This window comes from Engraulis encrasicolus, chromosome 18 (assembly GCF_034702125.1).
Source record: "Engraulis encrasicolus isolate BLACKSEA-1 chromosome 18, IST_EnEncr_1.0, whole genome shotgun sequence".
Classification (NCBI taxonomy): Eukaryota; Metazoa; Chordata; class Actinopteri; order Clupeiformes; family Engraulidae; genus Engraulis; species Engraulis encrasicolus.
The window spans coordinates 27107955-27123950 of record NC_085874.1 but is presented as its reverse complement, the minus strand read 5'-3'; the positions used below and the strand labels follow the sequence as shown (position 1 = coordinate 27123950).

At 44.4% G+C, this 15996-nt stretch overlaps 1 long non-coding RNA gene across 1 annotated transcript in view; it reads right to left on the bottom strand.

Moving 5' to 3' along the window:
- LOC134468543 (uncharacterized) overlaps window positions 1-10865 on the bottom strand; it is a 17471-nt gene extending 6606 nt beyond the window's left edge. Inside the window, exon 1 of the long non-coding RNA XR_010038837.1 lies at window positions 10813-10865. This is a non-coding gene — a long non-coding RNA (uncharacterized LOC134468543). The remainder of the gene's footprint in view (window positions 1-10812) is intronic.
- Between the last annotated feature and the right edge of the window lie 5131 nt (window positions 10866-15996).

Genomic DNA, 15996 nt, shown 5'->3' with positions numbered 1-15996 from the left:
TGAATGTCTGACTTGTGACTTACCACATTGAAACATAGATTTTTGTTGTAGCATACATTGCCAGATCATTCCAAGACCATGTGAGAGCATTGTTCTGGCGGCAGAATGTATGAATAGATCGCCGAACACAACGTGCTTCTGAACAAAGTAAACAATTGTTTCACTGAACAACATTTAAGGGAGAAGATAAAGTAACTATCTAGGACATTTTATTATCCTCAAAATGATGCAGAATCCATTCTGTAGTAGCCTACAGTAGCTGTAGCCTCTCTTCGCAACTCCTGCTTTGTCTGCCTACCTACATGGTCGCTGGTGGCGCACGACACGTTACAAAAAATGTGGGGTGCACGACGTCGCGCCACGGCAGCTCGCGCCACGGCGTGTGACGTCATTTTGGGTCACGTGACGGCGCGAGTGAGGTCGCGAGTGAGGTCGCGAGTGAAGTATGAAGGAGGCTAGCGCCAGTCACGCCAAGTATGAATCCGCCTTAACGGCGCCCAGTGTCCAGCGATATCGTGCAATGACTCCCATTGAGGAAGTGGCGAGTCCTTGGCCTCGGGTTACATATACGTATATTACCAATAGAGTAAGTCAGTGCAGATCCAACACTGGCCACCCAAACATGGTGGTCTCTCTACTGGCAAAGACCCTCTTTCAGTCATCACTTCTACAGCAAGAGCGCAAGAAGACTGTCTCCCATCCCCTCCATACTCACAGGGCCGCTGACAGCTTTGGCCGGGGGCGGGACAAAGTCATCTGAAAGGGCCCCCCTGCCCAATAGATGTAATGTAATGAGGAACCAATTCTGGGCCCCATCTCTCCACACACACACACACACACTCACAAACACGTGTGCACAAACACGCACGCTCACACGCTCACACTCACCTAATACACGCACGCACGCACGCACGCACACACACACACACACACACACACACACACACACACACACACACACACACACACACATACACACACACACACACACACACACACACACACACACACACACACACACACACACACACACACACACACACACACACATCTAAACAGACACACACATACAGTACATGCACACGTGCAAAATTTGATGATTTTGTCCTGGGCCCAGTCAAAGCTGTCAGAGCCCCTGGTTGTTGCTCAATTTGCAGTGTACAGTGTTTCAATGGCTAATGAAGGCAATGGCGCTAGTGAAAGAAAGAAAGCCCACTTGAGAAACTCCAACTCCCATTGTCATTGTGACACAGCACTCCACAGCACACAAGTGTTTACTGCACACTGCGAAATTGCATGTATGCCTCACTTGTGCAAGGGGGCAGCCCCCCAATGTCCCCAAGGGAGCTGTGCGGCAGGATGGTACCATTCTCAGGGTACCTCAGTCATGGAGGAGAGCACTGGTTAATTACTCCCCCCACCAACCTGCCGGGTCGGGAGTCGAACCACCAACCTTTGGGCTACAAGTCTGACGCCCTAACCGCTTACCCATGACTGCCCATAAATAGAATAGCACTATCACATGCAGCATGTGTATGGAACTCGGTGTGACCTATACCGGATCTCAGAAATTACAAGTATTACATTAATACGTAGCCTACATAAGTGGTTTCCATGAGAGGGTGGCGTTATTGATTTGATTTATTTAATAATTTATTTACTACATAGTGTATAATGTATAGGCCCTTTTGCAGTGACGTCAGGATTCTTCGAACACTTCATATTTCAATGCATTCAAAGCAGGTTACAGTAATATGCATCTGGTAGCAGAGACATATTACATAGAGATGTCTATTTTTTTGTCCCTAAAACTAGAAGTTGTTTGTTCCGCTTTACTTCTAACCCAATAACTTTAAAGTGCACACATCCAGTACACAGACACATACAGACATACATACAGACAGACAGACGCGCACACACACACACACACACACACACACACACACACACACACACACACACACACACACACACACACACACACACACACACACACACGTATACAGTATGACCTCAAGTACATTTGGTGCACTGCCTGTACTTGCCCTCAGACATCTGTGGCATACATACATTCACACTTGCGTGCACACACGCACAGACACACACACGCGCACACACACACACACACACACACACACACACACACACACACACACACACACACACACACACACACACACACACACACACACACACACACACACACACACACATATATGTGGACTTTGCCCAAGACAGCTGCGTTGGATCTGACCTTTGTAACAGTACAGATGAGCTCAATGCATAGCCCAGAATGGTGCGTGCGTGCGTGCATGTGTGCGTGCGTGTGTGCGTGCATGCGTGCGTGTGTGATGTGTTTCAAGGAATACACAAGTAGGTAGCACCTCTCTGGCTTGTTTGGTACAGAATATAGATATCAGATAAGATAATATGATTGGCCATTACTTGACACATTTGTCACAGCTGATAGGGAGGGGGTTCTTCTCTCTCTCTCTCTCTCTCTCTCTCTCTCTCTCTCTCTCTCTCTCTCTCTCTTTCTGTTTCTTCATCCAGGAATGTATCCACTCGGTGTATTGATTGTTTGTGTCGAGTATTGACGAGAGCGTTTGCTAAGAATCCATAAGTCCATTTCGTCTTCCTTTTACAGCCACTCCGGTGTTTTTCCGTTTGCCGTTTGGATTTCTCCAACAGTTGCTATGCAACCTCCACCCCTCTCTCTTCCCCACTTCCCTATACCCAGCAGCACAGCAGCAGCAGCTAAGGCGGCAGGGCGGGTAACGGCAGCCTGGGCTGGACTGGCCATCTGGCATAGCGGGCATTTCCCGGTGGGCCCCACACCCTCGTGGGCCCCTATTTTCAGAGTTGTAAAAAAATGTTTTTTTGACCCACTGGTGAATCATTTCTGCGTCCATAATTATAAACCTTTGAGCCTAAAGTGCCCGGGCCCTATTTCTCCCCCCGTCCTGCCCTGACGGCAGCAGATATATTTGTCTGTGTCACAGGAGGGTGACGGGGGTCTGAAGATTGGGGTGGGACGGGCAATCACACTTCTCAGTGAGTGATCAATACAACTTGGCACAGCACATCACAGCTAATTAAGACTTCCGTCTCTCCTGTACAGTGTGACTCATCCTCTGAAACATCTCGGGAGGTTTAACCCCTTAGCGCAGCCCATGTTCAGTGGCGGAACATTTGCACATCCCCAGGGCAAGACACAGATGAGGCCCCACATATGGCCTGCCATGGTCACAATAGGGCCCCCAAGATCAATACAGGAGGGCCCTGGGCCTAGGGGCAAATGCCCTGCTTGCCCCCCTATAGCTTCACCCCTGCCTCTGTTATAGCCTTACTGTCACCAAAATTGTAATGGCTATGTCTTGATCTGTTACCCTTTATAGGGCAAGTGACTATATTTGATCACTTCCGATTACTTGCACAACTATAACAAAAGCCCCATGTCATGCCTTTCTACAAGGGTGTACACCCAAGTGGGTTATATGAAATTAATCAGGAGAAATCAGGCTGTCAGACAGATAGTGACATCTTGACATTTGACCAATCAGCAGTGGCCTGGAGCCAGTCAAACGTTTTTTTTTTCACTCGGGAGCTGAAATGTGTGTGCCCTTTAAAGGGTTAAGGCTCTTGGTAATGTCATAGCAATGTTGTTATGATGTAGTTGAGTATTTTCACCAAATGGTGAATAGGCCCGCCAGCGACCGCATCTGCACTAAGAGGCTACAGATCCCCTTTAAAAACTTGTGTTGTGAATTTTTAAGAACATTTGACCACATTTAAATCACATTTCAGTAAAAGTCTATTACGTTTTGGAAATTTATATATTTTTCCTCTGTCTAGCACCTAATAGACACAACTGTTAAGACGTGGCTCCTGTTATAAATTTGCTGTTATCAATAACAGTTGTAATCTGTTACTAAAGGCTCTGTGTCTTAGTAGCAGCGCACTATACATACAGTATGAACAGTTTACATGATGAAGCTACATGTGACACATCTTTGTTCCTTTTACACAACCTTCAAGGTACACAACCTTTGTTCAAAGGTTCATTTTAGTTTACACTGTGATGTGATGTGAATATGCCCAACAGATTATAAATCCACACTGTAGCGACACATTGATTGTCATTGGATTAATGTTAATGTATACATTTTGTTTGGACCAGAAGAAGATGGGACATGATAGCTGCTTCAGGAAACTGCTGCGTGAGATCCTGGGGGGGATGTAATGGAAGAGAGAGGGGAAGATTTGAAAATGTCAGACCAAAATACCACTGCTGACTCGTATTCTGACTCATACCACCTCACATAAAGACATGCTTTTATTGCATGTCATTTGAGATATGCCAATGGGCAGCTCCGAATCTTAAGCAAAGAAAGAAATTTAAATTGTTTTAGGTCACTGTGACCCGTCTCTAAACATTTTGGGACTGTGGGCCACTCAAAGGATGAGAATTTGTGTTGAATTTGTCGTGAGAATTTGTGAATCAAATGGACCAACATCTCTTTCAAACGATAATTGTCTCAACATCACTATGAAATGTTGATTAAGACACTGCCATAGTCATAGTTTTTCTTGTACTTGTGTGCTTTTTGTTCACCAAAATTCGAATATGTTGATATCACATGTTGCAAGATATAAATTTTAATTTGACATTTCAATGTGAAATATATGAATAAATATGTGATCATAATCCGCATTCAATAAATTCACATTCAAGAGTTATGTGCTGTATTACATAGTAGGTCTACATGCTATGTAATACATCACGTCATTTAGGCATCTCAAGCTGAATCCTCAGCAATACAATGCCAGACAGTAAACAGAAAGGGGGATTATGATTGGTTGATTGGCTGTTGGAGCAAGATAATGAGCAAAATGTCTCGATTGCATTGTTAGACAGGCCCGCTAGATAGCGCACTAGCTGGTTTAAAGGGACAGTTTGGTCAATTTCAACATGCAGTTGTAATGCTCACACTACCCTGGACTTGTCAGTACCTGAGATTTTTTTTCTTCTTCTTCAGCCGTTTCCGAGATCCTGGTCATTGTAATGGGGGCAGCTCTTTGTTTACATTTCAAAAAAACATTTTTATTTATTCCCAAAAACATCCAAAAGGTTATAAAACATCAGCAGACAACTAACAAACAGCAGTACCTTTTGGGAAAATATTTGGAGTTGGCCTATGTTTCATTTTTTAAAAATGTAAACAAACGCTGCCCCCATTAGAATTGCTCATATCTCGGAAAGGGCTGAGCCGAAAAATGTGGCATCACCAGGTACTGACAAGTCAAGGGTAGCGTGAGCAATACAACTGCATGTTGAAATTGACCAAACTGTCCCTTTAAGCATCCAAACCACCTAGCTCTGCTGTGCTCACCAAAGGTTGTTTAACACCTCACATTGGGTGAGAAGAGTGCATCTGACTCTGGATGATGTTGCTGGTGACATAAGCAGAGGTAATTCTGGGATCAGTTCAGAGTGGACCCCCAGGGCAAAAAGTCAAAGGACTGAACGTTGAAAATAAATCACCACTACTGTAGTCAAGGGCGGATCTACCCATTTTGGGGCCCTAGGCAAAATATAAACATGGGGCCCACATGTCACCAATTGGCATGGTAGGAGCAAGGGTGGTATTTTAGTGTTTTGTCCTTTGTTTTATATGTCATTGATTACTTTACATTAGTGACAAATTAAGATCAGGCCTCTTGTTTTGTGTGTTTATCGGGGGCCCCTATGGAGGGCAGATTTGGTCGGGGCCCTATGAAATTGCCTAGGTTTGCCTAATGTAAAGTCCGCCTCTGACTGTAGTTTAAAGTGTTAGCTGTTGTTCACCATCTAGTGGATTAGGGGCCCGTCTGGTGACAAGATGTGCCTCTGGCTATAAACCTCACTTGGACCTGTGGCTGACACTTTTTTGTTTGGCTCAAGCCCCAATGTCCACCATTATGCAATTGCATACTATACGTCTCAGCAAGAGGTAGACTTATCAATTTCTTTTACAACTGTTGGTTCTGTAATGACTGCTTTGACCTGGCCAGGGCTGTCAACCATTATACAGTGTGGACAATAAAAGTAGCATACTGAGTTTTTGGGTGGGGTCCAAATATCGCACCTTCCTATGCGCTATGGCTTTTGACTGAACCTGAATCAACCACCCGTGGAGGTTTTTCTTTGTCTGACAGTTGGGGTTGAAAACCTAAATAAATTGCAACATAATGCCATTTGTGTTGGAAGTGTTTGGCATTCTTTGACCCTGGCTTCTGTTTCTGAGTACAGTTCATCTCGCAGAAGCTCTTATCAGTTTCTGTTGGCCAAGAACCCACAATGCAACCATTGTACTGAGAGTACGACTGCCCTTTAAACAACAGTGCAATCTTGATGAGTGAGGTCTCAATGACATGGACAGCTATCTTACAGCATTGCACCAAGTGGTACAACTGGGATTCTCAGGGTTTGTTTTTTATTGTCCTAACCTAAGCATGATGGCGTACATGTGTGCAGGTCCGCTGACTGCTGACCGTGTCATTGATAACAAGTCATTTGAAAGCCCCCACACTTCATACAATGAAATGGGGACCCAATTTTGGGGCCCCTTCCCCATGGGCCTAGAACAACTAGCCCCTTTTCCCTTCACCTTGTGGGCTTCCCTGTACAAGTGTGATGTAAGTGGAGGATATTGGTTGGTCCATAGCATTAAGACTGTTTAATTTTAGCTGTCACTAGTGACTAACCTTGATCTGTTCTCCAGAAGCTTCATGTTTGTTTTTTTAAGGGTTTAAATGCTGACTTTTACTCACAAATAGGAGAATGGACGGTCTTGTAGACTTTCTTGTGTAAGACTTTATCATGATCATGTGACTAGTATGAAAGGTCAACTGACCACAACATGACTTGATTTTATGTGTGCACTGGACAAATATCTCCATTAGAACTCCATGCTGGCTTTTGGCTTCTAGTTCCACAAGCACGTACCTACGCAGATGTATGCACACACAGACACAGACACATACACACATTCCGACACAGATACCAAATTAACCGACCTTGGGTGTTTTGAAAGGCACCATATAAAACGAAAGTATTATTATTATTATGAAACAATTTCATTTTATAAATACAAATTTATATGATAAATAATTTGATAGTATAGGTTTTCTTCAGGTAGGCCTATATGTTGAATATTACTCATGGATAAATCATTGTTTTTTTGTTTTGTTTTTTTTAAACAAGTGCTACATGACTTGGCAAGCCATTCATGTGAGTGAAATCTCAAGGTAAGCATCAAGGAATACTGTATCTGAGGACAAGGATGACCATCCATTGTAGACTTCCAATTTAATTCACTCACTCACAAGTCCTACCATTCAGTGTACACATGGTCCTTAATCTACACACTGTACCTGCACAGTGCCCTGATAACCTCATTGCGAACTGGCTTGGGTGCAGATCCAGGTCAGGATTGTGTCGTCTTATCTCCCCACAGTCTAATGACTTTAAAGGCTAGGATATGCTACACTGTAACAAATAGCTGTTTATTTACGGCAATTCTGCAACAGCATTCTACTGTTTTTCGAAAAAACAGACAACTACTGTGAAAATATTACTTTGAGTCACATATTGAGCATAAACAGTAAGTACTGCACAATAGCAGTATTCGCCGTTGTGGAAAAAACTAGAGATGCACCGGATCCTGATTTTTAGGATCCTGCCGGATACCAGATCCACTGAATAAGATCCTGCCGGATCCGGAACCGGATACCGGATCCTACAAAAGGGTCGAAACATATAGTCTACTCGCACACGTGGGCCCTTTTTATTACGTTGGCGCAAACTATTTTTTAGACTCATTGGCTTATTGCCACACTGCCTGCAATAGCCGCTTCCAAAGGGATTTCACTCCATGCAGTGATTGGGGTTGTGAAAGACTGAAAAGCCTAGGCTAGACATGCACCAGACCCTGATTTTTAGGTAACATGCCGGATACCGGATCCACTGCTTAAGATCCTGCCAGACCCGGACCCTGTGAAAAACTCTATTATCCTGACGGATCCGGAACCGGAACCGGATCCGGTGCATCTCTAGAAAATAACAAGTTATTTTAGGCAGCACCATTGAAACCCATTCATCCTCCACTTGTCCGTGATCACCATCAAACTTCAATACCACCTGAAGAAATGAAGTCATTCTGACTAGTTAAAGATTATCTGATACTATCAAGCATGATGAAACAATTACTAAGGAAACTACAATACTTAAAAAGTGCTTGATGCAGCAAAGTGTGAGTAGCACATGCATTTTGATAGTGATGAAAGTGTGAATGGCTGAAACATTTTAAGAACTTGTAACACTCTTGCAACAAGCAGCCCCATCTAAACCAATCTGCTAATCAGTGCCTGGCCTCACCTGAGTAGGGCTGTTATGCCATTATTCAATTACGGGCGTCACCTGCCAAGGGCCTGATGACTCTGGTCACATGGTACTCTTGCACCTGTATATAAATCTGGACTATCAACACTTCAGTTGCTTGCCTGCCTGCTGGCTGGCCTGCATGGCACAGCATAGCACTTGTTTGCCTACAAGCTTGCCTACAAGCTTGCTTACATGCTTGCACACTTTCCTCTTTGTGAAAGCTTGCTGTATGTGGCATCATTTGTGGCATTGTTGCATATAATGTGCCTGCTGCAAATTAGGCATTGCTTTGAGAGCTAGCTTGTAGTGCTGCTTGTTTGCTGTGCTACTTGGTGTAAAATATATTTTTTAAAGACTGACCAATGCTATATTCATCATTGGCTCATCAAGAGATACAGTAAAAAGCCCACCTTGCACACTATCATTGTAACATAGCACTGCGTACTCTGAAATTTTATTCATGCCCACACTTTCAAAGGACCACCGCAAACCATTTTCTCAATACAGCATAGCTCCATAGTATCATGCTCAAGGCACTCCAGTCATGGTGAACGATGGGAGGGTGGGGTGGTAACGTGGCCAGGGTACCACAGTTATGGAGAATGATGGGTGGGGTGGGAAGTTGCCATGGCCATATTCATGACACACCATGGCCTGTCATCACACAGTACAATTCAACTCTTTAACTGAAATGTACCGTTATTTTTCCGTAGAGTACTGTTATTTAACAGTTCAATTGCTGCTGAAAAAATGTTATATACTGTGATACATTAAACAGCAATGAGCTGTATTTGATTTTTGGTGTGAAATAACAGTAGAATTACAGGTAAATATAATTGCCAGTAACTGCCGTTATTTTGCAGGGAAATTTTTTTAGAGTGTAGGGTCTGATTAGGTAATGTCTCCAGTTGACACTGTCATCACCACCTTGGATGACAATGCAGAGTTGAACTCTGCTACTCTGCTCACAGAGATTGTACCGACGCACCCTCTGAACTCCTGTTGCTGCTATATCGCCCTAAGGTAGTGTTCCTCAACGGCGACTGTACAGCCCCCCCAGGGCGTTAGGGAGCGTTAGGTGGGGGGTGGGGGGTTGGGGTTGATAAGGATACAGCTGAGAGGGGGTGGTGCTTAGTTACCATTGGGGGTCAATAGTACATTTAACTTTTTAATACTGAGGAGGGTGTTGTCAGGCTTGTGATGAGGTCAAGGGGGCATTTGCTCAAAAAAGGTTGAGAGCCTGCCCTGAGGTGTGTCTTAGCTGCACGTACAGTCGGGGAGGATCTGTCTGTGTAGACCTGCCAACAGGGTGGTGTGTGTGTGTGTGTGTGTGTGTGTGTGTGTGTGTGTGTGTGTGTGTGTGTGTGTGTGTGTGTGTGCGTGCGTGCGTGCGCGTGCGTGTGTGTGTGTGGGGGGGGGGGGTTGTATAGGTTTTCCTGAGACAAACGGATAGATTGTCCTGGGCCCAGGGAGGGTGTGGGCCAGGCTTGGCACCCCATTACATTGCATGTATTATTGAGATGGGAGCCCTTTTGGATGATGTGTCCTGGGCCTGGTCAAAGCTGTCAGCAGCCCTGTCTGTGCCCTGTCCTGTGCCCTGTCTGTCTTCTGTCCTGTGCCCTGTCCTGTGCCCTGTCCTGTGCCCTGCCCTGTGCCCTGTCCTGTCTGTGTCTTCTGTCCTGTGCCCTGCCCTGTCCTGTGCCCTGTCTGTGTCTTCTGTCCTGTGCCCTGCCCTGTGCCCTGTCTGTGTCTCCTGCCCTGTCCTGTGCCCTGTCTGTGCCCTATCTGTGTCTTCTGCCCTGTGCCCTGTCTGTCTTCACAGTCATACACCTACATTATGGGAGGAGACTATCACTTTATGTGATTCCGAACCCACATACACGTATATATATATGGCTGATTCAGTTATATATATATGAATATATATATTTAATTTCCCAACATTCTATGACATGGATATATCACATTTTGGAAAAGAGCTCTTCATATATATAACTGAATCAGTCATCTTTTGCACATCGTCACTGGAATCTAGAAGAGCAACACGATTTGTTAAGCTGTTGTTTTCCATGGGAGATGTGAACATGCGAGATACACTGTAGACTTACGCTTATCACTTAAACTGATATTAAGCTAATCACCTCATTTCAGAGTTCCCACACCTCTCGCTCCATATCCCTGTCCCTTCATTTACCAGAGATCATTATTTAGTGGAAGACTGTAAACCTGCATGCGATTTGTTGTTAGAATTTGGGCCTATTCTTTTTTCCCCTCATGGACAAGGGTAGGGGAGAGCGAAACTCCAATAAAGGGATGGTGTTATCAACCATGTACAGTGGTCCCCAGGGGGTCATGCTGTGTGCAGAACATGGTGATAGGCTACGTACTGTATGCGTCAGGTCCAAGTTGAAGTGGTAGTCCAATGTAGCTGGATGTTGTTACCCAATGTTTGCAGAGGTGATAGAAGTGCCAGAAAACGCAAAAAAATACTTTCCTGCTGAGCACAAAGACTGGAGAGGTGGAGGAGAAATAGGAGGAGGAGGAGGAGGAGGAGGAGGGGTAGTCCAATGTAGCTGGATGTTGTTACCCAATGTTTGCAGAGGTGATAGAAGTGCCAGAAGTGCCAGAAAACGCAAAAAAATACTTTCCTGCTGAGCACAAAGACTGGAGAGGTGGAGGAGAAATAGGAGGAGGAGGAGGAGGAGGAGGAGGGGTAGTCCAATGTAGCTGGATGTTGTTACCCAATGTTTGCAGAGGTGATAGAAGTGCCAGAAAACGCAAAAAAATACTTTCCTGCTGAGCACAAAGACTGGAGAGGTGGAGGAGAAATAGGAGGAGGAGGAGGAGCCGAAGGAGGACTGCAGTTACATGCATAGAGTATTTGCTTTAAAACAAGTTCTGGAATATTCTGTTTGTATTTGTGAAACAGCGTTCTGCAAGTGGAATATTCCTCGCATGTAACTGTGCTCATTTACAGACATGTAGTTACATTGCAGGAATTCAGTACACTATCTATACACACATAATGCGACATACGTATATAGAATATATTGTATATACGTAATGTCTGCTCCAAACGGAGAACCTATCAAACTCAATGAACGCACTTACTTGTGAGGAATTTGAAACAAAATGGTGGCAGTATCTGGTTTGCTCACAGTCATGTTAACTCTTTTTTTCATTCTTAATATGGTGTGTGTTTGTTTTGCGAATATAGTTGCATAACTCTGTAAACTGAATATTTCTCAACTTGTCTGAAAATAGATGCTGACAACATACAGCAACAGCAGTGTTCACACTGGCCAAGCTTTGCAACATTCAAACCCACCACAACAGCACTAGCAGTCCCAGCCAAAGACTATTCCATCGACCTTGTCCCTTGGCTGAATGGGTGGACAGCAGTATTGCCAGATGTGTCTGATGAAATCCCACTCACAAAAGGTTCTCAAAAACAGCCAAACTGCCCTAAATTCCGCCCAATTTCAACAAATTGCATTGATTTATAGGGGCACAAAACGGCAGGAAAAAAACGCCAAATGGACCATTTTTCCCGTTTTTACCCGCAGACCCATCCCAAGTAGCCCAATTGGACGGGTAACCACCCAATCTGGCAACACTGGTGGACAGTTTTGCTTTGTTGTGTGTAAACCATGACTCACGTGGGGCACGTGAGGCACCAAGTTCAGCGAGAATAATAATAAAAAAAAACACTTTTTTCTTTCACCTGATTCATGGAATTCAGTTTTAAAATGCCACTGGTACTTGTCTCATGTATAAATGCTTGAAAGAAGAATGCTTGATAATGGTCGCAAAGGGATTTAAATCTGTGATTATATTGCAGTTTCTTTTATGTTCTAAACTCTTTACACAAATAGTGTGAGATGAAAAATTATCAAGTTGAAAAATCATTTAGATAAAAAAATATAGTGTTGTCCAAAAGGTTCTCAAAAATCGCCCAAAATGCGTTAAAATCCGCCCAATTTCAGCAAATTGCATTGACTTCTGTGGACACAAAACGGCCAATTTTTCCCGCTTTTACCCACAGATGGCCATCCTAAGTAGCCCATCTGGCAACACTGATTAAGAGGCATGTCATTAAATAAAGTCTAGTCCGTCTCTTATCAGCACACGAGAGCACTTTGATCATATCACTTGATTGCATAACACTAATCACAATTGTAAACCTGATTTTACATGAATGCTATCAGGACTACCAAGAAAGTAGGCCATCAGCCAACTTACAGTCTAAACACATTCAAGGCTCTAAATTAACACCAGCCAACCGGCCAAATGCTGTTGAAAAGTCAGTTTGGATGGTAGAAAAGACCAACTGGCTAGCCATTTTAAGGTTACAGGGTGCATTACATTACATTGCATTGCACTTTAAAAAAAAATCCCAAGCGACTTACAGTTATTTGCAGGGGATTGGTTTCAGTCCCTGGAGGAATGTGGGGAAAGGTACCTTGCTCACGGACACTTCAGTCATGGAGGAAGGTGTAGGGAGAGAAAAGGGTTAGAACCTGAAACCCTTTGATCTTAGGATCACTTCCCTAGCCTATAGGCCACGGTTGCCTAAGAATGTGTGCAAACAGGTACAAAATAAGGGCCAAAACATACCAAGGCGGAACGGAACGGTCCCGGGACGAATGCGGTCTTTCTGCTTAGTTTTGGCTGGCATGTTTTTCTCTGCTTTTCACACTGACAGCGTCGGCGTGCGCGGCCAGTCCTGTTCAAAACCCTCCCCACAGCCAAAGCTAGCATGCTACTTTGCCATTCATTTGAATGAGACACCGCCGGTCGCCGGCGTGAAAATTACGCTCGAGTTCTGTTTTCTAAACGCGGCTCCCGCGCTGCTGACGCTCGACTGCCGCCGGTTGGTGTGTAAGGACAGATATGTTCCAATGTATTTAGACCGACGCCGGTAAAAAACGCGGCCATTCCGCAACGCTTTACCGCCCTGGTGTGTAAGACCCATAATGTGTACAAGTACTTCACTATGGGCAATGCAGACAGGCCAGATTGACAACCTGGTGCATGTCACACGATACTGTACAGCTCCAGTCCTGCATGTATTCTTGTTCCATATCAGGGATCAATGAATTATTACTGCAGGAAATGGAACTTGATGAATGCAAAGACATTCTTTTTTGAACACGATGTAGGTCTACTTAAAACGGCTTCTACCTTGCTGCAATGAAATGCGGGTTTCATCTGAAATGTAGGTAACATGCACGGCAATTTCGGTAACACTTTACTTGAGGTCAGCCTCATACGTATGACGTGACAGCGCCATAACAGTGTCGAAACACAATCACACACGTCATAAATATTACGTCACTGTCATAAACATTTTCTGAATGCTGTCATTAAGAGACATTTGGCAATGGTAAAGACAGCCCAAACAATGTCAACCTTTCATGACCATAAAGCGTTTATGACAGTGGCTACATCTACATGAGACATTTAATTCAGAATTAACTCACTTTAATTCCAAATGAAGCTTAATTCAGCTTTGAAAACATCATGTAAGCTTAAGCGCTTCATTATTCAGAATTAAATGAAATATCAAAGTGAACTCGATGGAATTATTTAATTCAGAATTATTAATTCGGAATTCAAAAAGGCATGTAAACGTAGTCATTGACATGCTGTTTATGACTCGTCCATGACTGTGTCATGACACTGTTTTGTCACTATTATGACACTGTTATGTCAAGCGTAAGGGTGAAGTTAAGTGTCACCGCAATTTCATTTCAAAATTCAGTTCACATGTGTACATGTCACTAATATGATATTAGATTTCCATGACCTTAAAGTAATTGTTTTTTCTGTATCCCTGTTCTGAAATATGGGGGGGCAGAGGGGGTTGGGGTGGGGTGGGTGATGATGTTCTAACAATAAGGGGTCTTACACACTAGGGCGGTAAAGCGTCGCGGAATGGTCGCGTCGGTGAAAACACATTGAAACATATCTGTCCTTACACACCAACCAGCGGTAGTCGGGCGTCAGCGGCGCGGGCGTCAGCGCCACGCTGCATTTGGAAAATAGAACTCGAGCATATTTTTCACGCCGGCGACCGGCGGTGTCTCATTCAAATGAATGGCAAAGTAGCACGCTTACTTTGGCTGTGGGGGGGTTTTGAACAGGACTGGCCGCACACGCCGACGCTGTCAGTGTGAAAGGCAGAGAAAAACACACCGGCCGAAATTAAGCAGAAAGAACGTGTTCGTCCCGCGGCCGTTCCGTTTGGCTTTGGTATGTTTGACCCTTAATGGCTCTCCGTGGGGGCAGGGATGGGCTATCTTCTAGCTCGTCAGCGCTAACGAGCGCCGACTGACACTAGGCTTCAGATGTGACATGTTGACCATTACATTTCAGCTTGCCTCTGAGGACAGTGATGACACTGACACTGATTATCCTTCCTATCAGAATGGCTGATAAAACCGAACCTGAAAAGGGAGAGAGAGAAAGGGAGAGAGGGAGAGAGAGATTGGAGGAATGAAACCGAAAAGAGGCTGCCAAGTAAATAGGGGAGACTGGATTAGAGCATAGGCAAGAGCGACAAGGAGATTTGTAACCACACCCAGACCTCACCCAAATTGGTCAGTTAACGTCACGCAGTAAAACAAATCACCATTAACCCTAGCCTAGCGAGCCAGACCCGTACAGCAAAAAGCTGTACCAGGGTCTAGGAGGGCTGGGCAGCAGTGTGGGCGGGATAAACGGTTGCTTCAGCACTCAACGCCACGCAATTGGATGGCAAACAACCAATCCCCACACACTTCTGTGTAACGTCACAGCTGTCTTGTGAAGCGGCAACTCTTCCTGCCGTCGTAGAAGTGAATGCGTGTGATCACCACAGCCACAAACAAGTTTCCTAATAAATCGTGTTTTCAAAAATGCCTCGTTTTCAACCACACGGCCCTTCTTGATCATCCAGCGAAATGTTGAGCAATTTGGGGCTTGTTAAATGGTTATATTTATGATTGTTGTCAACATGGCATGTTCGGTGTTAGCTAGCTAGCTGTATACCCATAACTAATACACGGCTGGATATTAGCTCTGTGTAATTGACGACAGATTGGCTAGCCGCTAGCTCGGTAGACTCTAGGTGTCATTCCCATCTATTTAGTAAGCGACTTACAGACTTTCAAAGCTCCCAAATGTCTCGTTTTTAATGACATGGATCTTATTACAATTTGGGGCAGGCATATAATACAAGGCTGGATACCTAGCTCTGTGTTATTGGCGACAGGTTAGCTAGCCAGCGAGGGCCCCTTTGTAGGTGGAGCGGCAAATTCGAGCCGTCGTAGCAGTGAATGCATGTGATGACCACAGCCACAAACAAGTGTCCTAATAAATCGTGTTTTCACTTATACAGTTCAAAAATGCCTCGTTTTCAACCACATGGCCCTCCTTGATCAACCAGCGAAATGTTGAGCCATTTGGGGCTTGTTAAATGGTTATATTAAGACTGGATACCTAGCTCTGTGTTATTGACAACAGGTTAGCTAGCCACTAGCTTGGTAGACTATGCCATTCCCATCTATTTAGTAAGCTACTCAAAGACT